The sequence below is a fragment of the Coenobita brevimanus genome, chromosome 92 (assembly GCF_032717465.1).
Source record: "Coenobita brevimanus isolate Jiangsu-jjx chromosome 92, ASM3271746v2, whole genome shotgun sequence".
In the NCBI taxonomy this organism is placed as follows: domain Eukaryota; kingdom Metazoa; phylum Arthropoda; class Malacostraca; order Decapoda; family Coenobitidae; genus Coenobita; species Coenobita brevimanus.
This window is the reverse complement of record NC_137045.1, coordinates 24997799-25021714: the sequence shown is the minus strand read 5'-3', so window position 1 is coordinate 25021714 and position 23916 is coordinate 24997799. Positions and strand designations below refer to the sequence as shown.

Below are 23916 nucleotides of genomic sequence, written 5' to 3'. Positions count from 1 at the left end.
TGTAGAGGACGGGTACAGTACATAAGAGATGTAACAGCATGATAGCTAGCCTGGAAGGTAAAAAGTAATTACAAGTGTGCCATATGTAAGGGAAGTTCATGTGGTGCAGCCAGGACTGGTACAAAAGAGATGTAACAGCATGTAATTACAAGTGTGCCATATGTAAGGGAAAGTTCATGTGGTGCAGCCAGGGCTGGAGAATATTGACATAAGAATTGTGTCTCATAAGTGTTTTGTAGAGTCTGACTACCTAGAGGATATGATTAACACAGGAGGTGGCTGAGAAAATAGCTCAGTTGCATGTGTCACAAGTGGTTGGAAGTTTAACCTGTCACATCCCGAGCTATTTCACACCTCTGACACCCCCCAATCCCGAGGTATTTTCGAAAAAATTTTTTTTGGCTAAAATCTCCAGTTTTGGTGAGAAACATCGAAATTTCATAGAGAAATCGCTCACCTAAGGTTTAGAATACTCGATCCAGGTAGCAGTACCTCCTTACCTGACTGGGTTTTCTAACAGGCTGGCACCGAAGAAAATGAGTTCTATGGGAGGGTAACTATTTCACACCACTCATAAACAGTATTTATTTATTTACTTGGTACGAATGTATATGTAGTATGAGAGTACAGTATATTGGTTTTCAAACAGTAATATAGGCATTATAAGCTTTGTTTCACTCACTAACTCATCACCATACCTGACCTTCTTTTTGCCACATTACCTGATCATCATTTCTGACTGTTTCTTCCTCTAATGCTATGTAAACTTTGTCCTCCACATTGTCATCGATTGGGGAATCACTCTGGCCCTGAATGTCTTTATTGGCCAGGTCACTGGTAACAGGTGAATTGCTGAGACAATGGCGTCCGGGGGAGGGGAAGGTTATGCGGTGTAAGGCATTGTCCCTGCCTGGCATCTTGTAGAGGAATAGAGGAAGGTGTTCCGTGTATATGTATGAAAAATCACACGCGAAAATAAAAAATTGTGCAAATTATGAACCTTGCAATTGCGCGACGTATCAGTACGTCGACGGGACTGGCAAATGCAAAATGTTGCAACGTACCCATACGTCGACAGGACGCCTCTGGTTAAAGACCTGTTACCCTGATAACAAGGAATATTCTCAAAATATGAAAGGAAAACTTTACAGTTTGTGTGTGCACAGTACAGTACAATGGGGTTATGTCAAGTAAGAACCGATCGCATATCAATTGATGGTACTGTAAATCAGTTTTGATTTAACATGGGTTCAATGGCGATATGTTGGGGGTCAAGGGCCACGTAACCTAAAAAAAGAAAAAAGAAAAAAAAAAATGCCACCCACCTGAAGTACATTGTAGGCCAGTCTGAAACATCACCATAGGTTCTCCCCAAGGCTGGGGGACTGCTGGAGGGCATGGGTGATCACTTTTGGCTGTCAGGAGGAGGTGATGAGTGGTGGGTAGAGTGATGCGGTGACACCAAGGGAGATTGTAGTGGCGTGGCAGGTGGGGAGTGATGCGGTGAGGCAACAGCAGAATGACATGGTGAAGCAGTGAGAGAATGGTGTGGTGAAGCAATGGGAGAGTGATGCATTGAGGTGGTGGGAGAGCATTATGGTAAAGTAGAAGAGCGACGTGGTGAGGCAGTGGGAAAACGATGCGGCAAGGCAAGAAATTATATGTACCCTGAGGCAAAGGGAGTATAGGGGTGAGCCAGGCAGAGATGAAGGCAAGGAAGCAGATTAGACACGGCATAGCATTTGCACCACACTCGCTGATGGCCTTGGGTCTATCTCGGTGCTGGTGCTTGTCAAAAGGGGGAAGAAGGAGAAATGGTGGTCTGCCATGCTGCCATTTTCTTAGTTGTCAAGAACTCCCTGTACTGCTTTAAGTGTTGCTCAACGCAGTACATCGCTGTGACACTGCTCACTAGGTTCGGATCCATATCCTGATTGTAGGCATTGGCGTTGTTGGTCTTAGCCAGGAACTCCTTAAGTGTCCTGATGTCCAGGACATGCACTGGCTTGTCCTCCTCCCCACCATCCTTACCACCCTCCTGTGCCTCCACCACCTTTTACTTTAGCTTAGCGAGCTTCTCAATGGATAGCTTCTTGTTGTGGCTCCCCAGAACCTCTTGGATATCAGCCTCCTCATGGGATAGGTCAATGATTTCATGACGGATGCCAGGAACCCCGTGAAGGAGTGGATGCACTCCGGTCACTCGTTCCTCCAGTTGGCATTGAGCATGCTTTCCTGAACTTCTTTCCACGTTGTCATGATGTTATCAACGGCCTTTTTTCTTCTTCTTCTTTTTAAATAATAGGACAGAGGAAGGAAAAAATAATGAATAAAAAATAATCCATATGCCAGATTACTGGCATCCTCCTTTCATAAAAAATCCTTAACATTTGGACTTGAACAGCTGTGGGTTGAAGTTTGGGGGGAAACAGCTTTGGGGAAGCGACTTCCAGAGAGGTGCAGTTGGGGGAATAAAATAATTCTGATAGGCAGAAGTTCTGCAGTATTGCTGTGTGACAATCCAGTCATTAGTGCTACCAGATGCCCATGTAGCATGAGGGAAGGCATGGAAAGGTGGCACAATGGATGCAACATAGTCTGAGCATTTGCCATAAAGTATCTGTAAGCTAATTCATGGGAAACAACATTCCTTTTTACTTGTAGGGAGGGTAGTTTATTTGTAATAGCAGGGTTATTAATAATTCCAACAGCTTTGTTCTGAAATTTGTCTAGTTGCTTTAATGCAACTTCTCCACATCCATTCCACAAGGGTGAGCAATATTCAGTCTGAGAACATACGTTACTCTTATAAATTTTAGCTAATTGCTCCTCAGTGAAGAAATTACGGACTTTGTACAATAATCCAAGTTTCTTTGAGGCAGTTTTAGCAAGTGATCTGATATGAGAGGTTCAGTTGAGGGGATTATTAAGTGAAACACTGAGAATATCAGTACTTTTGGAGATGAGAATATTAGTAGCATTGAAGGTAATATACAAATCTGGAAACATCTGTCTATTATTAAACTGTACATATTTGGTTTTACTAACATTAAATGAGACAAGGTTATTTTGTCCCCATTCAGTGATCTTAGATAAGTCTTGATTTATGGAGATGGCTGTACTGAGTTGAGAGTCAGAGATATTAAACTTTGTGAATGGGTGTTTGAGTGTAATGAACTGTGAAGTATTGATGTTAAATTTTTTCCTCCAAAAGAGGTGTACTGCATCATTCTCCCCGAAGTTGCTTGCCCCCACCATTTGTTCCATATTGCAGTAGAGGAAGTGGGCCATGAAAGTGGCAACACCCCCTGTTCTGTGGACTGGAGGAATGATGTTGTGTTGGGGGGTGGATACACAACCTTGATGTTGTCGACCCAGTCCTCTGTGCTGTTAAGGTGGCTTGGGGTATTGTCCATGAGGAGGAGAAAGCAGTTTGCCGGATTGTTCTGGCTAGTGTATCACATGGGCAGGAGGGACAGGTATAGTAACCTGCAATGTAGGATCAACAGAGCAATTTGGTCAGCCAAGCCCTGGGGTTATTTTTCCAAGTAACCCCCTTAACTTACCCTGCCAGTACCCGGGGATTCTTCCAACATTAGGTGAGCAAGGGTTTTGGCTTAACCCGTTCCGTGTTGTGTCCGTATATGTACAAACAAACCTACACTGGCACAAAATGCCAAGTCTGTATATATGCAGACAAACCTGTCTGTCTATCTGTATACCTAGGCTCTTCCCCCCAAAGAAAGGGAGGTAGCCGAGACAGGACGACATACTCCCTGTATATTCATCCCCACACACACATTTATTCGTATCTTAGCTCCAAGGGGAGAAGGAACAGATCCTTACCACACCACACCGCATGAGGGTCAACTGCGCAGTGCAATCAGTGACATCCGCAGTAAGGCCTGACAACAGAGCTGGTTTGCCCCTGCCACATTATAATGGACCCATCCCCTTACCTACACCTGACCTGATCAGCTGATCAGACCTAATGTGGGAGAATATCTCCTCAGGGCCACATCACCATTTATGCATTTGCAATTTCTCTCCAGTCATTCCTGTCACACGCAGCCACTCTTCCTTGCTCAACAGACATCCCTCTCGCATTTAACGCTCTCTTCACGCTGTCCATCCATCCTCTTTGTGGTCTTCCTCTCAGCCTTATACCTCTCACATCTGATCCAGTTATCTTTTTCACCAATCACTCTTCATCTATTCTCTCCATATGCCCAAACCATTGTGACATTTTCTGCTCAACTCGATCAGCTGAGTCCGTATATATAAGGACACAGTTTTGTTCACATTTGCGCAAAAGTATTTGAGTCCGCCCTTGTATACCTAGTACAGAAACCAAATAAAACTGTCCAGCAATGTACAGTAAAGTGTTTCCACCACCACAAGACAGCCTTAGAAGAAGAAAAAAGACAAGATATGAGTGCAAAGACAGCAATGTCGGCCTGTGTATGGAACCCTTCATCACAGAGTACCATACATTAGAAAATTATTGAACAGAAGAACAGGGAAAGTATGTGTGTGTGTGTGTGTGTGTGTATTTACCTATTTGTATTTACCTATTTGTAGTATACAGGAATTGAGCAATGCTCGTGTTGTCCTGTCTCCATATCCACATTTATCAAGTCTACCTTTACACACATGAATGTTTTTCTCATGCACCACCTCTTTGTCTAAGTCGTTTCAAATATTTAAGAATATACCTAATTGTGATATACACGGAATGTACTATGCTCGTGGGTTTCCGTCGCTGTTTCTCAATAAGTCGAATTTAACTTTAAACTCGTTTAAGTTTTTAGACTGGACGATCTCTTTGTCCAGGCTATTCCATAAGTCTATACTTCTGTAAGGAAAGCTATATTTCTTGATATCCTTCAAGCAGCTTGACTTTTTCAATTTCATTCCATGTCCTCTTGTTGCTCTCTTATCCCATACAAACAGATCTTCTTTGTCAATTTTATCTACTCCCACCATGGTCCTGAACACCGCAATCATGTCTCCCTTCTTTCTCCTTTCCTCTAACGAAGGCAAATCCAGTTTTTCCAGCCTCTCTCTGTATGACAGGTCTGTCAGACTGGGGACCATCTTGGTTGCTGTTCTTTGTATTCTCTCAATCTTGTTTATATCTTTCTTTTTGTGTGGGGACCACACTACCGCTGCATATTCTAACCTGGGGCGGATCATGGCCACTATCAATTTTTTCATCATTTCCTCATCCATATAATGAAATGCTACTCTTATGTTAGTCAAGAGCTTATAAGTCTCTCCAACTATCTTGTTAATGTGCTTTTCTGGTGACAAACTATCTTGGACCAGCACTCCCAAATCTTTCTCTTCTCTCCTTTTTGTAATTAATTCATTACCCAAAAAATAATTCAGTGATGGTCTCCTGGTACTTTTACCCATTTCCAATATTTTACATTTCTTTACATTAAATTTCATTTCCCACGTCCGGCTCCAATTGTGTATCCTATCCAAATCCTCCTGCAGTATTTTACAATCCTCCTCAACCTCTATCTTCCTCAAGATCTTTACATCATCAGCAAACAGACTCGCATAACTGTTCACTCCATCTACCATATCATTTACGTAAATCAGGAACATTACTGGGGCCAACACTGAGCCTTGAGGGACTCCACTTGTTACTTCCCTCCATCCAGACATCTTTTCCTTTATTACTGTCCTCATTTGTCTGTCTCTCAAAAAGTCTCTCATCCATTCCAGAAGTTTCCCCTTCAGTCCTCCTAGATATTCTAGTTTCCACATTAGTCTCTTATGAGGTACCTTGTCAAAGGCCTTCTCTAAGTCTAAGTACACACAATCCACCCAACCATCTCTCTCCTGTACCACATCAATCGCTCTTGAGTAAAAGCTCAACAAGTTTGAAACACATGACCTTCCACTTCTGAATCCAAACTGACATTCAGCCAAAATATTCATCTCTTCCAGATATTTTATCCATCTGTCTTTCAGGATTCTCTCACACAATTTTGCGACCATGCTGGTTAGAGACACTGGTCTATAATTCAGGGGTTCTTCCCTGTTTCCTCCCTTGTAAATTGGTACCACATTTGCCCTCTTCCATTCTTTTGGCACTTTCCCCTCTTCCAGTGAGCATACAATTAAGCTGTGAATTTTATCCGCCAGTTGTTCTCTGCATTCCTTCAGTACCGAATTAGAAATTCCATCAGGTCCTGGGGCTTTCCTTACATCTTGAGTTTCCAGTAATTTATACACTTCCTGCACCTCCACTTTTATATCTTTCATCACCGGAACATTTCTAATCACTCCCTCCCCTTCCACAAGCTCCTTTTCTTTAGTGAAAACTGACTGGAAACGTTTGTTCATTATATCTGCTTGCATTGCCGCATCCTTAAAGACCTCTCCATCTACTTTCAGCTTGGTGATTCCTTCCTTTTCTTTCAGTCTGCCATTAACAAATCTATAAAACAGTTTGGGTTCATCCTTGCATTTGTCAATTATACCTTTTTCAAAATTCCTTTCTTCTTCTTCCCTACGTATTCTTGTGTATTCGTTTCTTGTTCTTTTATATTCTTCCTTTGTTCTTTCGTTACCTCTCTTTCTCCAATTGTTCCACGCCTTATCTCTCTCTTTTTTGGCCATCATACACCTTCTATTAAACCACTCCTTTTTCCTGTTTTCTTTCCCTCTTACTCTTGGTACAAATTTTTCCACTCCCAAATTATAGAGGTCTAGAAAGATATCCCACTTCCTCTGTATCTCTCTTGTTTCTCTGAATTTTCTCCAATCCGCATTTTCAAAAAAGTTTCTCAATCCTGTAAAATTTGCTTTGCCAAAGTTGTATCTTCCCTGTCTATGAAGCTCGTCTCTTGGCTCGACGTTTCCTATTAACATCTGGAACTCAATGACCACGTGATCACTTTTTCCCAGAGGACAGAGATATTCCAATGATTCTATTACATCGGGTTCTTTGGTGAACAGTAAATCTAACCTTGCTGGTGTGTCCTCACCTCGAAACCGTGTCTCTTCTTTGACCCACTGCGTCATCACATTATTCATTATTATATTTAATAACATAGTACCCCACGAATCCTCGCCGCCTCCCGAGTACCATTCCTCCCAGTTCACCTCTTTACAATTAGTCACCCACCAAAATTATATTATTGCTTTTCTCAATTATTTTTTGCAAGTAGCTAGCCATATCTGACAACATCTCATGGTATTCGTCATCCTTCCATGCTCTCGTCTTTGGGGGAACATACACTACCGCCATATCTCTCTTAACATTCTCTCCAGTTTCTAATTTCATATATATCACTTCAGCCCTGCCTTCTCCCATTTCCACAGTATCTACATTTATGTTGTTCTTCACTGCTATCATCACTCCTCCTCCCTTTTTTTCTTTCCTGTCTTTTCTCCACAGTTTGTATTTACCATCTCCCAAATGAACATCAATATCTTCTCTTAATTTGGTCTCTACAAGGCACATGACATCAGGTTCATGTTCTCTCAAGAAATCATTAATTTCGATCCATGTCGATATGAAACCATCAACATTAGTATATATCACCTTCAAATTATTTTTGACATTATTAATACCCTCTTCTCTCCTACTCTCTGTCCGTACCACTTCCTCAACTTCTGATCTTTCACAACCATCCACCCTAGTTTCCTTCACATCTATTTCCTTAAATACCATTTCCTTACTTTCATATCCAATACTCTCCAAAAAAAGTATTACGTTCTTCCTCTGTCCTCTTATCATTTTTTTCCTTTACTTCTTCCTTTAATGATTTTAAAACTTCTCTTTCTTCTTCATTCAGATCTTTTCTTATTATAATATTTTCCATCCCCGCCTCTTTGCTTAATTTCCAGGTCACTTTAAGTATCTCATTTATTACACTTTCTGATGTAAACTTGACTCTCATTGGTCTTGTTTCCCCTTTCTTATAAGGCCCTATCCTCCTTACTTCCTCAATTTCTTTTACCCACTTGTCTCCTTCGGGGTCAATCTTGCCTAATATTCCTCTCACCATGTTTGTGTCTTTCTCGAGTCTTGCGAACCTAACCTTTTCTTCCTCTTCCCTGTTTCCAAATACTACCACACATCTGCTCCTTTCTACAGTTTCTCTCACTATTTTCTCTTTTTTCTTCAGTATTTTCACTACATTTTCTTCCATTTCTTTCTTGTTCATTTCCCTTTCTTCCTGGATGATCTCTCTTAAGCTGACCACTTCTTTCTGTTCTTCTTCTACGTGTGCCCACTTTGCCTTGTGTTCTTCTAGTACATTACTCACCTTCTCCGTTTTATTAGTACTCTCTTCAAGTTTCCTCCTCAGTTCAACATTCTCCCTCTTCAAATTCTTAATCTCTTCATTGGCTGTTTCGTTGGACTGGATTAGACTCTGTATGGTGGTTTCCGTATTTCCTGACACATCCTTTATCACTAGGTTCTCTACTTTTTTTTTCGAGTTCACTAATCCTCATAATTAATGTTTTCACCAGGTCCATGACATTAGTATTAGCATCAAATCCTTGAAATTCCATTCCCTCATTGTTTACATTTTCGGCCATCTTTAACGTACCGGTAAAATACCTAAACAGCTGTTACCGAATAAGCCACAAACATTCATGTATACTATTGCCAACAAATCTTTACATTTTTGGTAGTCTACCAACTTTCATTATTTTAAATTTAAAGAAAGACCCTAGGAGACAGGACAGACAAAATTCCTGAAACTACTCAAGGTTAGGAGCGATGCCTGGGACGACCTCTCTCTCCGGCTGCTCGTGTGTGTGTGTGTGTGTGTAAATAATGTATATAATGAAAATAATGTTTGTAAATATAAGTAAACAGAGATCCTTCCAGAGATCAAGCGTCTTTGTGGAGATGAAGGTAAACTTCAGGGGCTGCCTCACTCAGCTTAAGTTCATTAACCTATGGCACAAGGAGATGCTCTGTGGGCTTTGTTAGATGCATAGCGGTCAGGATGGGCATGTTTTGTGCTACAGTTAGGACAGCCTATTTTTTTTTTTTATTATGGCAGAAACTGTAGACTAAGGCAGCTTAAGGGCTTTTGCAATTTTGTTTGCCCCATGCCCATCCTTATGATGCTTAACAGTGTCCAGTTTAACAGCAAGGAAAGGCCATGCCTTACCCTTTTTGGCATGCCCTTGGCACCCTCAGTAGCACCATTCTTACCGATGGTGTTAGCACCCTTACTTGACATGTTTTCCAAGTTTCTAGTTTCATTATTTCACACAAAGTCATCTCCTCCTATTTTACTTTTTGTTTGTTTAAGGGATGCAGCCAAGACTGTGGCCCAGTGCCTTTCTGATGCAGATTGATTAGGGCCTGAAGTTACATGCAGGAGAGCTTCCTAGATTTTCAGATAAAGTCAGATGTGTACCACATGAGTCATTGTCGTAACTGAGGGTTCCTATTGCCTCCTCCCCAGAGGATGTGGAGAGACAAGTTGAAAACGTCCAGAGATGCCAGATGATCTCTCAAAAGTGTGTGAAGGGAGTGAAACCTAGGGTACCATAACAGGAAATGTTCTATGATCTTTTCAACCCAAGGACACCATTGGCACCAAGGGTGCTCTGTCATGCCCAAATGGTATGGATGACTTATGAGGCCTGTGTGGCCCAACTGTAACCTGGTGATGGCTACGCCAGTGTCCCAACAGGAATGGCAAGCCCAAGGGTGTGCAGAGGAGTCGGAGCAAAAACGCACCAGGTGGGAAATAGGGAGATTAGTCGCAAGGTCTGCATTCTAGTGCGACATGCAGGCATTGTGTGCAAGGTTAGGGGATGCGGCAGTATCTGGTGCCACATATATCGGGTGCCAGTGTATTGGAGGTCAGCACCCACTTTGCTGCTGTGTCTGCGATTTCATTGCCTCAGATGCCTACATGCGAAGGAATCCATTGAAGGCAGAAGTGCCATAGAGGAGTAGGAAGGAGAAAGGGATGCTTCATAATAGCATGGCCAATCCTGACAAGAGTTACAGGACGAACTGAGAGAAGGAGGGTGAGTGAGGACTGCGAGTTGGTATATAAAACCACCAGTTGGGGATGGAGGAAGGTCCACACATACTCAAAGTCTGGAGGATGCCTAGAGCTCCATCATCAGAACATCACACCGTCCACTGAATGATCAAGTTTGGTACGTGGAAAGGTCCTCAAAGTAGGCCGCTGAGGTAAAGGAAGATGGAGGGGAGTGGGACCTACCTGTGTTTATTCTAAAAGAGTCCTTATGAAGAGAGGAGTCCATGTTGAGGAAGATCTGCCATTCCATGACTGCATCTGCCGACTTAAGGAAAGGCACTAGAAGATAGGGATCTATCTATCTATCTGTCTATTGCCAGACGCCTCAATCCCATTTGGGGTGGCCACAAACAAATCGCCTCCACGTCGTCCTGTCCCCCGCCATTTCACTTCCCTGCTCCCAACTCACACACCCCCTCTCTCATATACCTCTCCACCCCATCCCTCCATCTCATCCTCGGCCTCCCCCTCCCTCTTCCTCCCTCCACCTCAGTCACATACACTCTCTTCGTCTTTCACCCTCCATCCTCTCCACATGACCAAACCACCTCAGTGTGTTCCTCATAACACTTCCTATCACATCCACATCCACACCACAACGCTCCTTTATATCCTCATTCGTCAGCCTGTCTCTCCATGTGACTCCACAGGCTTCTCTTAAATAACTCATTTCCACTGCTCTCACTCTTGACTTGTGTCCTTCCAACAATGTCCAAGCTTCACTTCCATACGTTAGAGTTGGTATCACAATACTGTCATGTAGTAACTTTTTCACTTCCATGCTCACTTCCCTGTTTCTTATCACTTTTTTCAAAGAACCAGCAACCTTTCTTCCCTGCTGTACCCTTTCAAGCACTTCACCCTCCAAACCTCCATCCTTACTCATCATACTACCCAAGTACTTAAACATACTCACATTTTCCAATTCTTCAGCATCTAACCTCGCTGTACATTCACTGACATCACCTCTCTCAAAGACCATCACTTTACTCTTCCCTACGTTCACCTTTAAGTTCCGTTTCTTACACACTCTCCCAAACTCATCCACCAAGCCTTGCAGCTCACCTTCGTCTTCACTCAACAACACAGTATCATCTGCAAACAACAGTACAGGGAGTTTCTAAACACTATCCTCTCTCACCAGGGCCACTCCAACATCCACAACCCTACCTTGTACCTCTTTTGTTACCCCATCCATGAACAGATTGAACAACCACGGAGACATGACACATCCCTGTTTCAACCCAACTTTCAAAGAGAAAAATTCACTTAGTTCGCCATCCACACGCACTGCAGCCTTAGCACCATCATACATACTCTTCACAGCATTCAACAACTTTCCATCTACTCCATATATTCTTCATACTTTCCACAATCCTTGTCTATCCACCCTGTCATATGCTTTCTCCAAATCCAGGAAAGCCGCATACAACTTCTTTCCCTTCTCTAGAAACTTTTCCACTAAAGATCTAAGAATGAATATCTGATCTACACACCCTCATCCCTTCCTAAAGCCTCCCTGTTCTTCTCCAACTAATTCCTCTGTCTTTTCTCTGACTCTGTCAATAAGTATCCTACCATACACTTTTCCTATTATACTAAGAAGACAAATGCCCCTATGATTACCACACACTTCTTTTTCCCCTTTTCCTTTGTACAAAGGAATAATTATACCTGACTTCCAATCCTCCGGGACTCTACCTTCCTCCTAGGCCAATCTGCACATCTTCCACATCCATTCTACTACTATCTCTCCCCCATGCTTCAGCATTTCACCACACACTCCATCAATTCCTGGGGCTTTCCCCAATTTAACTTTCTTCAATGCTTCCACAACTTCTATCTGACTGATTTCTTCCTGTCTTATCACCTCCCTTCTTCTCCCAGCCATTCCCCAGCCACTTATACTCACATTACTTCCATCCTGTATGTTCAACAATTCCTTAAAGTGTTCTCTCCATCTGCTCACTTTTTCTCCCTTCTCCACTAGTAATCTCCCATTTTTATCTTTCACTCCTCTGCTAACCTCACTTCCACCCTGTCTTACTCTCTTCACCTCTTTTCAGAACATTTTCTTACAGTCCCTCCACTTTACACTCAAATTCCTTCCAAATTCCTCATCCACTCTCTTCTTACTGTCTCTTACTAATCTTTTCACCTCTCTTTTTCTTTCTACATATAACTCTCTCTTCCACCTCTCAACTTCTTCCACGCCCCTATTTCTCACCCATTCATTGTATGCATTCTTCTTTTGTGCCACAGCCTGTCTCACCTCGTCAGTCCACCACGCTGTTCCTTGCACCCCCCTCTGTCTCCTACACACCACATCACATGCTGCACATATTTCTTCTGTAAGTATCCTGCACACACCTTCCACGTCCCCCATCTGCTCCAATTCATATTTCCCCAATCGTTCCTCCACTTCTCTCTTATACTCTGCCTTTTTCTCATCCTCTTGTAATCTTTCCACTCTCCTTGCAACTACTCCTTCCTCTTGTCTTTCCCTTCTTCTATTCCTCCATCTTACTTGTATCCTAATTCTGGCCACCACCAAGTAGTGGTCAGAAAGTCCACTCCCCCAACCTCTATATGCTCTTGCATCCATTACACATCTTCTCATCCTTTCATCCACACACACATAATCAATCATTGCCTTCCTTTCATTCAGTTCACCACCCACCCTTCTCATCACTCGCCATGTATACCTGTGGATCATTTTATGCCTGAAGAAGGTATTGGTTATCACCAACCCCCTCCCAGCCCCTGTAATATTACACAGTGCACTGTTTGTTGCACACTCTTATTGTTATTTTATGATAGCAGTGGTGTTTTGATGGCTTTGCACATGCAAGAAGCTTATGTAACTTGGGGACACTAGGAACAAGATCGTAGCAGCAAGACACGTGAGCAAATGGGCAGGTGACATGGGAACATCAAAGGGGTGGTGGGAAGGAGGATGCCTGTGCAGAGGCCTTAGAAAAGGGATTTGTGTATATACACACGGGTTGGCCATCTTGGCTGATATGTATGGCTGTAGGCTTACGCAGGTGGCAGCACATTCATGTGGGATCATTTTATGCAGACATAACAAAAATCATGTAAGCAATTTTCTTGTTCATTAACTTGAAACTGGTTACTACAAATTTTCATTAATCTCTATAGGGATTGATCACTTACCAGATGATTGTATACTGGGTCGTTACTGTATGATGCTGTATGGTAGTTAAACATGGCCAGTTAAAGGAGCAGATATTCTTAGAAATAAGTTTGATGATAAGGTGGGCATGTAGTGCCACACAGAGGACCAGACCAGGATGCAAGAGAATTGAAAGTGTTAGTGAAATGATGCACACAGATCTGCCGCCTTCAGTCTTCGGCACTTTTACCAGGATGTCTCCAAAGGAAGAGTGTGGAATGTGAAAATTATAGCTACTATATTTATGTAACCAAGGATCATGCTTCTTTCATTGTAAGGGCATTTGGGAGACACCCAGCTTATCAAGCCTTATCTTCCTGCCAGTGTCATAATGAGTACGGCACACAAAGCAATAGTGACACCACACATTTCCATGGAAGATTCTTGTATCATTAACCCTGGAATGCTAACATCAGCTTTGAAAAGTTACTGCTAACCATGGGAGAATTTTACCCAATATTAGTAAATTAATTAAAAATACTTATACTCAATCTTTTTTTTGAATCCGAAAACATGGTATGAAAACACAACTCTCACACTTCCTTTACATGCAAAAAAGAACAAACAGTATCAAAAAATAAAGTTACATGTGATTTTACCAAAATAATTTAAAAAAAAGGTCCACTGTTTTACCTTCAAATCTGTATTGCCCAAAGGACATTAGCTTTGGTCAAGATTATTATTGGACCCTGGAGATTGAAGCTGGGTATGTCGCTTACAAATTACCCTGGCTTGAAAATGTCATGGAAAAAATATATATATATATATATATATATATATATATATATATATATATATATATATATATATATATATATATATCCTGCACTGCTAACATTGTGTAAACTTACCCTTCAATCCTCAAATACGAGGGGAAATATGGGAGAGAGAAAAGGTGCACTACCTATCATGGCAAGAGGCTAGGATGACCTGAGCACTTGTGGAAGGACAGCTGCATACCCTTCCTTATCATGCGGTAAACACGGAAAAGATAAGACACTGGGGGAAATTAACCCGATGTTAGTGTTCCAGGGTTAAGGCCCAGATGGTCCTGTAGTCTGAGAAACAAGTAATGTAGTATAAGGCACATTTTAAAGAGTGGACAAGACATAGATGACACTTGGAAAAAAACCACATGCTTAGAGAGAGAGAGAAAGAAAGAGAGAGTGATTGAGAGAGAGACTGTTCCCTGAGGTCCAGCAGTCCTCTTTTGTACCACACCCCTTCATATGTCTCAATTTCAGCACCAAATACCCACCACCCATATTGAATGGTTTACAGTACTGTTGATGGGTGGTATTCTAGTACAATTAGGAAGCCTACTGACACCTCTTCCTTACTGATTTATTTATGATTTTGTCCCATTACTGTATTTTTGTGTATTTTTCATCCAATCTATGTCATTGTTGAAAAGGCATTAGAAGAAAACCAGGGGATAATATTGAATACTGTAGTCTGGAAAACAAATAAGTAAGGAGGAAATGTTAGACATCCTCCTTACCCAACAAAACTATGGGCCTGTGACACGTTAGTGGATCTTATGGAAGATCAATAATGTTTGTTTTAATGAAATTACCATCTGGGCCTTTTAATGAAATTACAGATACTTGATCCATAATCAACCCTTAATTTACTGAGTGTGTATGGGGATTGTGTTTCAAAAGTTATTTGTTGAAATATTACAGAAATTATAAGACTGTATGTATTACAGATACTTGATTATGTTGAATGCTTCACTGGACCAAACATCATGGCCATGCATACCATGCTCATCAACAAACCTCCAGATCCAGGCACTTGCACTTCTCGTCACCCTCTCCACCAGGATCTTCACTACTTCTCCTTTAGGTTAGTCTCTTCACCTGTTGATCAGCGTTGTCCTCTTTAGGATGTCTGGGTAATGATCAGGTGCTGCATACAGGTAAGAATACCAAAGTGGTGGATGAAGGTTTTTGATCATATGATCAGCCACGGGTGTACACCAGTTGCCTATTTTGAAATGTTCTGTATATATTAGGCTAGCCTTGGGTTATTATACTTTAAAAGTGGTGATGTAGTATGAGAATGTATACCTTGTACAGCATTGGCATATCATTGTAATCTTTGTGTGTCTCTGGAAATGCGGCTTTTGTTCCGACATTGTAGCCCACCATTCTCCATTTGGGAAATGAGGAGAGTCCAGGGATCTCTGCATACCCAGACAGTTTCTCCATCTGGGGTGGGCTGATTCTTTTTTTGGAGTCCCTATCCGGCCATATTGGTCCAACCACAGGAAGGGGATCTGTCATAAAGACTTTGTAGTTACTTGTAGAGAAGTATATTTTAGACTTGTGGTCGAGCGGCTTTTATATCTTGTAGTAGTTTCCCCACCAGATGTCATGTAGTGACGGGAGAGGTAAAGAATAGTATGGGACTATTTTTATTTGTCTTGGAAATATTAAACAGGTATAATAGTATAAGTCCTGGGTAGCTACCTCCCTGTCTCGCTATCTCTCTCTCTCTCTCTGTTCTAAGGCTAATCTCCGTCTCGACCTCTCTCTAGGGTCGCTTGTCTCCTTCTAAACTCTCTTTCCTAAAATCTGGTGTAGTAAGGATGTGTCACGTATGTTCCTCATGGCAACCAGACCTTTCTCACGAGAGGACTGCTGACAGCTAACTGCATCATCTCCTTACTGGCCGCTGTCGTCAGCTTTCCTCCGTGTAAGCATGTTTAGCGCTGCTCGCTTCTCGCAGACACAACACCTTCTCATCATTTGACTTCCTGCTTCTATCTGTCTCTCTATCTATCTATTTATCTATCTATCTATTATGTAGTCCTATATTTGCTCGGCCGCGCGAAAATGGCGTACCATCGACATTTAATAGTTATAATATATTAATACATACTACATACACATTATAATGAACTTATAAGCTAATTAAGTGAAATACATAATATTGTAAAGTAACATAATTGTATGAATATTGTATACATATATTATTCATAGTAAATAGTGATTATTCAGTAATATTACATTTTAAATAAGTTGAATACATATTGGAATAAATGCATTAAAGTAAATTATTTAACTGTAATACAGTATGTACTTGGGTTATTATAGTGAAATGCATACATGCAAGAATAAAAATAGTTTAAAATTAAGATTATTGTAAGAGTTATTAATATTTCATTCAAAGATAATGGTACTGGTTTGTCATATATGGGTCATTCTTCTTTGTGTTATTATTATTATTATTATTATTATTTTTTTTTTTATATATAATTAATACTATATACAAAATATATACACTTCATTCAGGGTGGTTAACTGGCATTCTTGTATAACTGTGAAAATAAGTGAATATGAGTAGGAGCTATGTGAATAATGAGTAATGAGTAGTGGGTGAGAAGTGCCTGGTGTCAGTCACACGTTGCTTGGCATGGCAGACTCGCGTTGTGATGTCATCTCAGCACATGGTGACGTCGGCTTCCCACACTGGTAGCTGTGGTGAGTGAATGAGTAGCGATGAGTAACTTGAGTGAAGATGAGTTGTGAGTCGTGTCTCACTCTTCGTTTGTTTGTTCCCTTTATTTTATGTGGAAGTTTTCTCGGTCCTTTCTCTAGTGATTTACTCGTTGTGGGATGAAGACTGCCGCTACTTGTAGGTGCGTGTAGAAGATTATACAGACGACGTAGAGTTGTTAATTGTAGTTGATTGTAGATGGCTGTAGACTTTGTAGAACTGAAGCTAATCTTGTAGTCTCGGTTGCTTTTGTAGAAATTTGCTTTTAATTCGGAGACGATGTCCGCAGATTTGCTGGTTTGTCGTTAAGCTACTTGCAAGGCGTCAAGCGATCTCTTGACCTCTGCATCAGCGTAATGATCTGGGAGACGGAGGGGGCAGGATGGAGAGAATACTGTCAGGAGCTGATATTGTTGGTTCTTTTCAATCTTGATATTTTGTAGGAATTTAATGTTGATTCGTAGACGAGGTTCGTATACGTTCGCTGCTACCAAATGTCATAAAGACTTTGTAGTTACTTGTAGAGAAGTATATTTTAGACTTGTGGTCGAGCGGCTTTTATATCTTGTAGTAGTTTCCCCACCAGATGTCATGTAGTGACGGGAGAGGTAAAGAATAGTATGGGACTATTTTTATTTGTCTTGGAAATATTAAACAGGTATAATAGTATAAGTCCTGGGTAGCTACCTCCCTGTCTCGCTATCTCTCTCTCTCTCTCTGTTCTAAGGCTAATCTCCGTCTCGACCTCTCTCTAGGGTCGCTTGTCTCCTTCTAAACTCTCTTTCCTAAAATCTGGTGTAGTAAGGATGTGTCACGTATGTTCCTCATGGCAACCAGACCTTTCTCACGAGAGGACTGCTGACAGCTAACTGCATCATCTCCTTACTGGCCGCTGTCGTCAGCTTTCCTCCGTGTAAGCATGTTTAGCGCTGCTCGCTTCTCGCAGACACAACACCTTCTCATCATTTGACTTCCTGCTTCTATCTGTCTCTCTATCTATCTATTTATCTATCTATCTATTATGTAGTCCTATAGATCCTCTCCAGCCAACTTCCTCTCAGGTGGACAGGCTCAGGAACTCAACCAAAACCAAAGTTTCTGATTCACAGTACTATCCGGTGATGTTCCACAGGGTTCAGTCTGTTCACCTTTAAACCTTTTCCTCCATGACCTGGCAACCTGTCCTCATTCAGTAACAGTTTTATGTCACTGACCCAGCAATAGATTAATAACTCTGAGACTCAGTAAGCCAGAAGGCTAGCTCCAGCAGTATGTACACTAATGAAAACAGTGGCTTAGGCTAAATAGAATGTCTGCTTCACCAACCAGATCAGCCATCATCACCTTCTTTACCCCAGACACACGTGAATATTGCACATTGACAAATCTCCCTTTTTAATTTAACTAACCATTCCTGCTGGATAGACACCCTCGAATTTTAGAGCTTGCTTTGGACACATCCATGGCCTTATCTCAGCATACAAGCAACATCATTGGAAAGTCTCCTTGAAAATAATCTACAGACTATTTAATAAAATCACAGTGAATTACACTAGCTAAAGCTAAACCCCCATCCTAACCACCAAAGCTTTGGAAAAGCTTAAAAAACACAAAACAAAGACCTGAATGCAGTTGTTGTTGAGTAACCCCAGTCTGTCTGGCCAAGCAGACCCATCAACCCCAGGCAAACAACAGGCCCTGCAGCGCTGTCTTGTGCAGTGAACCCATGTTCCTTTGCGGCAGTCAGCACCTCACAGCAATGAGGCACGGGGAAGAATGCGGAGGTTTGGTTCCTGGATAAATGCTGCATATGCATCTCCATCAAGTTAACAGGTGCACCACAGTAGGCCCCACATCACCTCATTATTTGTAAATGGTTTCCAGAGTTACAGGAAACCATTAGGCTTGTCACTCAGTAAAGAATTGCCTGAAGCGGAAAGAAGAGTAATAATAATTGTAGGGTGGTAGGTGGTGGCGACCATCATCCACTCACTTGATGTAGTGCTGCCTACTTCTTCTACTTTATCATTCTTTTTCTGTGCCTCCCCTCCTCTCTTCCTATTTCTCGCATCTTTCCTGTCACTTCTTATTGCTTTTCTTTCCTTTACAGGTGACTTTACATTGAGTGACAAGCCAAATGGTTTCCTGTAAGCCAAGAAACCATTTACAACGCTGGGTGGTAACCATATCACCAAACCTTATGTACTCCCTACGTGTGAACAAGTGGGTTGGTGGAGGGTTAGTGCCCCTCCCCTTAAAACAAATAACTCAAAGTCAAATGGCCACCCCTTAAGGGATTATGGTGTCTGGCAATAGATAGATAGATAGATAGGAAGAATGGGAGAAATAGGAAGAAAGGAGTGCCGTCGTCATATTGTATTGTTAATAAAGGCTCCAACATGCTTACATGGGTTGGGCATGGTCACCTAATCGTGGCTTTCCATGCTGCTTAGTCTCTGGCTGCCTCCCTGTTCAGTCCATTATCCCTGAGGTCACTCTGTGATCTCATCCCAGATCTGCCTTTTGCAACGCTACACCCGATGTTTACACTTTATCACCTTCCACACCCACTTGTCATCCTTCATCATCTCAGCATGTTCAGACCACCTCAGTCTACCTCTCCTTACCATAATGCCAGTATACTCAAGTCCCATCCATCCTCTCAACTCTTCATTTGTAATCCAAGACACCCCCCCGCAGGCCTCAAATTAAAGGACACACTACACATCCATCTAATAAACTGTCATTTCTGTACATTTGATTCATGGAATATCCTCTTCCTTTACTGCCTAGGTCTCACTACCATACAGCATGACACTTCTAACACATGCCACATACAAAGATACCGTAACACAAAAGGAGAGCTCTCTCAGTGTTAGGAGAGGAAACCCAGATAGAGGAAATGTAAGGTTGACACAGTGTTCAAGTTGCATGTTTCGTGTTCAAGTTGCATGTTTCAGTATTTCACACAGAAAGGTACCACTTAATATCACACACTGCTCTGTTTTTTAAGCACTTGCTCTGTTACTTGGCAATAGCAGTGGTCTTTCATGGACAAAATAGAATGAAAGGCAGATGATCACAGCAAATATAAACACTGGGCGGCCATCTTGGCTCTGGCAGCTGACTGTCGGCTTGCTTGCGTCACTACATCCACACGAGATTCTCAAAAGCGGCTGTCAAAACTATCATTCCAGTGAAATCGCAACTAATTTTTAAATGTTATTGTGAAAGAGGGTATGATTTTTTAATTATCGTTCTAGCAATTTATCACATAGCAAACAGTCTTACAGCGAGACCAAACTGTAGCCAAATAATGTGGTGACATGGAGCTTGCTTTAATGCTCCTGTTAACTGGGTGAAGAGATGCAAAATAATGCAGTATCTACCCAGGAACCAAACCACCACACTGACCCCCCCCCCCCAACCTCACTGTGGCAAGGCACTGTCAGCCACATGGGAACACTGGTTTACTGTACAGCATGACTGAAGGAACAGTTGCTTGCCTCTGTCGATGGGTCTGCTCGATCAGACAGACAAAAATAACAAGCCGTGTGGTTAGTTTAGTCTATTAAGAAACAAGTTTTCCTTCCCTGAAAACTCTGATCATGTTGATGTTAGTGTATAGGGGAATTGTTTGGTTTACTAGATGTCATTGTTTTGATGCAGTACTGAATGCAAATTCATAGTCGTGTTATTTTTCCTAGGTTTGTAGCACTAGCAGATTCTGTAGAAGAGCTGATGCTTTTGAGAAGCAAACCCTTAGCCATTATTATTATTATAAAACCATATAACCAAACCATATGTGTTCCCTACATGTCAACAAGTGGGTTATTGGAGGGTTGGTGTCCCTCCCCATCAAATAACTACGGTAACTCAAAGTCAAACGGCCACCCCTCATGGGTTTATGGCGTCTGGCTATAGATAGATTGATACAGTAGATAGATAGATAAATAGATAAATTATTATTATTATTATTATAATTAGTAGTAGTAGTAGTAGTATTACTGTATTATTACAGTACAGATTCTGAAATCCGAAAATTACATTTGTAATGTCCACTTTCCCTTGTATGTATCATCATGGGGGTGTTCCTATCACCTGTCCTCACAGTGATATCATCATCCACTCAGTGAGGTGCTGCCTCTTTCTTCCATCACATTATCATTCTTTGCCTATATCTGCTCTCCTCTTCTATTTCTCCCATACTTCCTATTACGTTTTATTACTCCTCATTCCAATACAAGCTGCTCTACGCTAAGTGACAGGTCTAATGGCATACTGTAACCCAGGAAACCATTTACAACAGTGAGTGATAACCGTATAACCAAATAATGGGATGATGTGGAGCCTACAGTACTGTGGTGCCCCTGTTAACTGGGTGGAGGTGCAAATGTGGAACCAAACGTTCGCACTTGGCTGCAGCAATGGAACATTGGTTTAGAGCATGGGATGGCCCTGCTGGGGAGGATGTTTGTCTGCAGTTGATGGATCTTCTTGGCCAGACAGACCAAGATTACTCAACAACAGGAACAAGAACATAATCATTTTTTTTTTTTTTTTTTTTTTTTTTTAAATAGATATAAATTTGGTAATACAAAGTACTGTATCGTATTGACTGCTGATGGTAATGTAGGCTATTTAAATAATGATTTTCTTATTAGTTATCATTATGATTCAGTATTCCAAAGTTTTCAGTTATCTGTAGAGCCATTGTACCCAAGTAATTCAGATTTTGGGAGTTTGTACTATATTATTATTTTTTCATCCATCCATCGATCCATCATCCAATCCTACGTTGTCCTATGAGGAACGTAGGAGTCCGGGGCTAGGCAAGTTGGTCCTGACATTAAGATGAGAGACCAGCCTTACTCATCCCTGAGTGGCATTACTATCTATCTATTGCCAGACGCCTTAATCCCATACGGGGTGGCCACAAACAAATCGCCTCCACGTCACCCTGTCCCATGCCATTTCACTGCCCTGCTCCCAATTCACACTCCCCTCTCTCATATACCTCTCCACTCCATCCCTCCATCTCATCCTTGGCTTTATGTGAGCGATAAACCCCAACCATCCCTCCGATTGGAGCACTGTACAGTAATTACCCAGTAAACCACCAGGGGCCCAAATTTGGTTATATGGTTATCATCCGGCATAGTAAATGGCTTCCTGGTGTACAGGAAACCATTTGCCTTGTCACTTAGTGTGGGGTCACCCACAGGCAGAAGGAAGAGGAAAGACTGAAGGAAAGAAAGACAGAAGAGGGAGTGTAAAGTCACCCGTGGGCAGTAGGACGAGGAAGGAATGAAGGAAAGAAAGACAGAAGTGGATGGAAGGAAAAAAGGATGGAGGAGAGGAAAGGGCAGACACCCGAGAGCAGCACTACGTCGAGTGAGTGGATGATGAGCTCCTCCACCTACCACATTTTAACCCTCTCAGGGTCACTCACATGATCTGCGTTTCATGTGGATTGTTCTAAAGATGTTCAGTCACTCAAATTGCGTTCCTAAGCAGAAAAAACGTCGTCAAAAGAAAAGTTTTTGGCCGATTTGCGTCAAATTTTGGTGTGTTCCAGTGTGTGCATCTCTTTTCCAAGGTAAGCATTTGGCAACACTGTGACTGCTCTGATGAGACAATGCGTAGCAGAAATATCTCAGTATGTCATGACCACCCAGGCAGGAGAGTAGCACAGCTGTCAGCGTCCCTTTAAACCCGCCATTTTCCCCCTCCCACCCGAGGCAGAAGCCAATATTGAAATATTGTGATTGTACAGTGTTTTTGACTATAATGTGAAGTGATTGTGTCTATGGAACATAGATATATTGTCTGTTTCTATGACCTACTAATGCATTAATAATGTTGAGGAACTTTCACAATGCTGTGAAAGAAGCAAAATTGAAAGAAAATCCACGTAAAAAAATGAAAAAAGTACTGTATGTATTTGGGGAGAAGTAAACAACGCTTCAGCCCAACTAAGGCTCACATGTTCTTTACTTTTCCCCAAATATACTGTTGTTTTTTAAGTGAATTTTCTTTCAAATTAATATTATTGCTTTTAAGTTTAGAGTAGCATAACTCTTCCTAAATGGGTAGACTTTCCCAGAGTCCAGGAACATAACCCACAATATTGCCACTGTTTCTTATGGGAAAATTATGTTTAAATAACGCATTTTTTGATAATGCGACATCTCCAGAAACATAACCCACATGTTACTTGAGAAGCTATTGTATATATATACTGTATAAATATATATATATACAGTATACACTGTATATATATATATATATATATATATATATATATATATATATATATATATATATATATTGCCAGACACCTCAATCCTGTTTGGGGTGGCCATAAACAAATCGCCTCCAAGTCACCCTGTCCCCCGCCATTTCACTGCCCTGCTCCCAAATCACACCCCCCTCTCTCATATACCTCTCTACCCCATCCATCCATCTCCTCCTCGGCCTCCCCCTCCCTCTTCCCCCTCCATCTCATTCACATACACTCTCTTCATCAGTCTTTCACCCTCCATCCTCTCCACATGGCCAAACCACCTCAGTGTGTTCCTCATAACGCTTCCTATCACATCCACATCCACACCACAACGCTCCTTTATATCCTCATTTGTCAGCCTGTCTCTCCATGTGACTCCACAGGCTCCTCTTAAATAACTCATTTCCACTGCTCTCACTCTTGACTTGTGTCCTTCCAACAATGTCCAAGCTTCACTTCCATACGTTAGAGTTGGTATCACAATACTGTCATGTAGTAACTTTTTCACTTCCATGCTCACTTCCCTGTTTCTTATCACTGCTTTCAAAGAACCAGCAACCTTTCTTCCCTGCTGTACCCTTTCAAACACTTCACCCTCCAAACCACCATCCTTATTCATCACACTACCCAAGGACTTAAACGTACTCACATTTTCCAATTCCTCACCATCCAACCTTGCTGTACATTCACTGACTTCACCTCTCTCAAAGACCATCACATTACTCTTCCCTACATTCACCTTTAGATTCCGTTTCTTACCCACTCTCCCAAACTCATCCACCAAGCCTTGCAGCTCCCCTTCATTGACTGACTTGGCTAAAACATAGCGCAAGTGTAAGAGACAAGAAATATGCCACAGTCACATATAAATACGTATGTCATGCAGC

The 23916-nt window shown here is 41.7% G+C and overlaps 1 pseudogene across 1 annotated transcript in view; it reads left to right on the top strand.

Annotated features, from left to right (window-relative positions):
• The window catches only part of LOC145412170 (phytanoyl-CoA dioxygenase, peroxisomal-like), a 138041-nt pseudogene that overhangs the window by 11597 nt on the left and 102528 nt on the right, over nt 1-23916 (top strand). The window contains exon 4 of the transcript XR_013899538.1: nt 14951-15087. The product of XR_013899538.1 is annotated as a phytanoyl-CoA dioxygenase, peroxisomal-like (transcript). The remainder of the gene's footprint in view (nt 1-14950; nt 15088-23916) is intronic.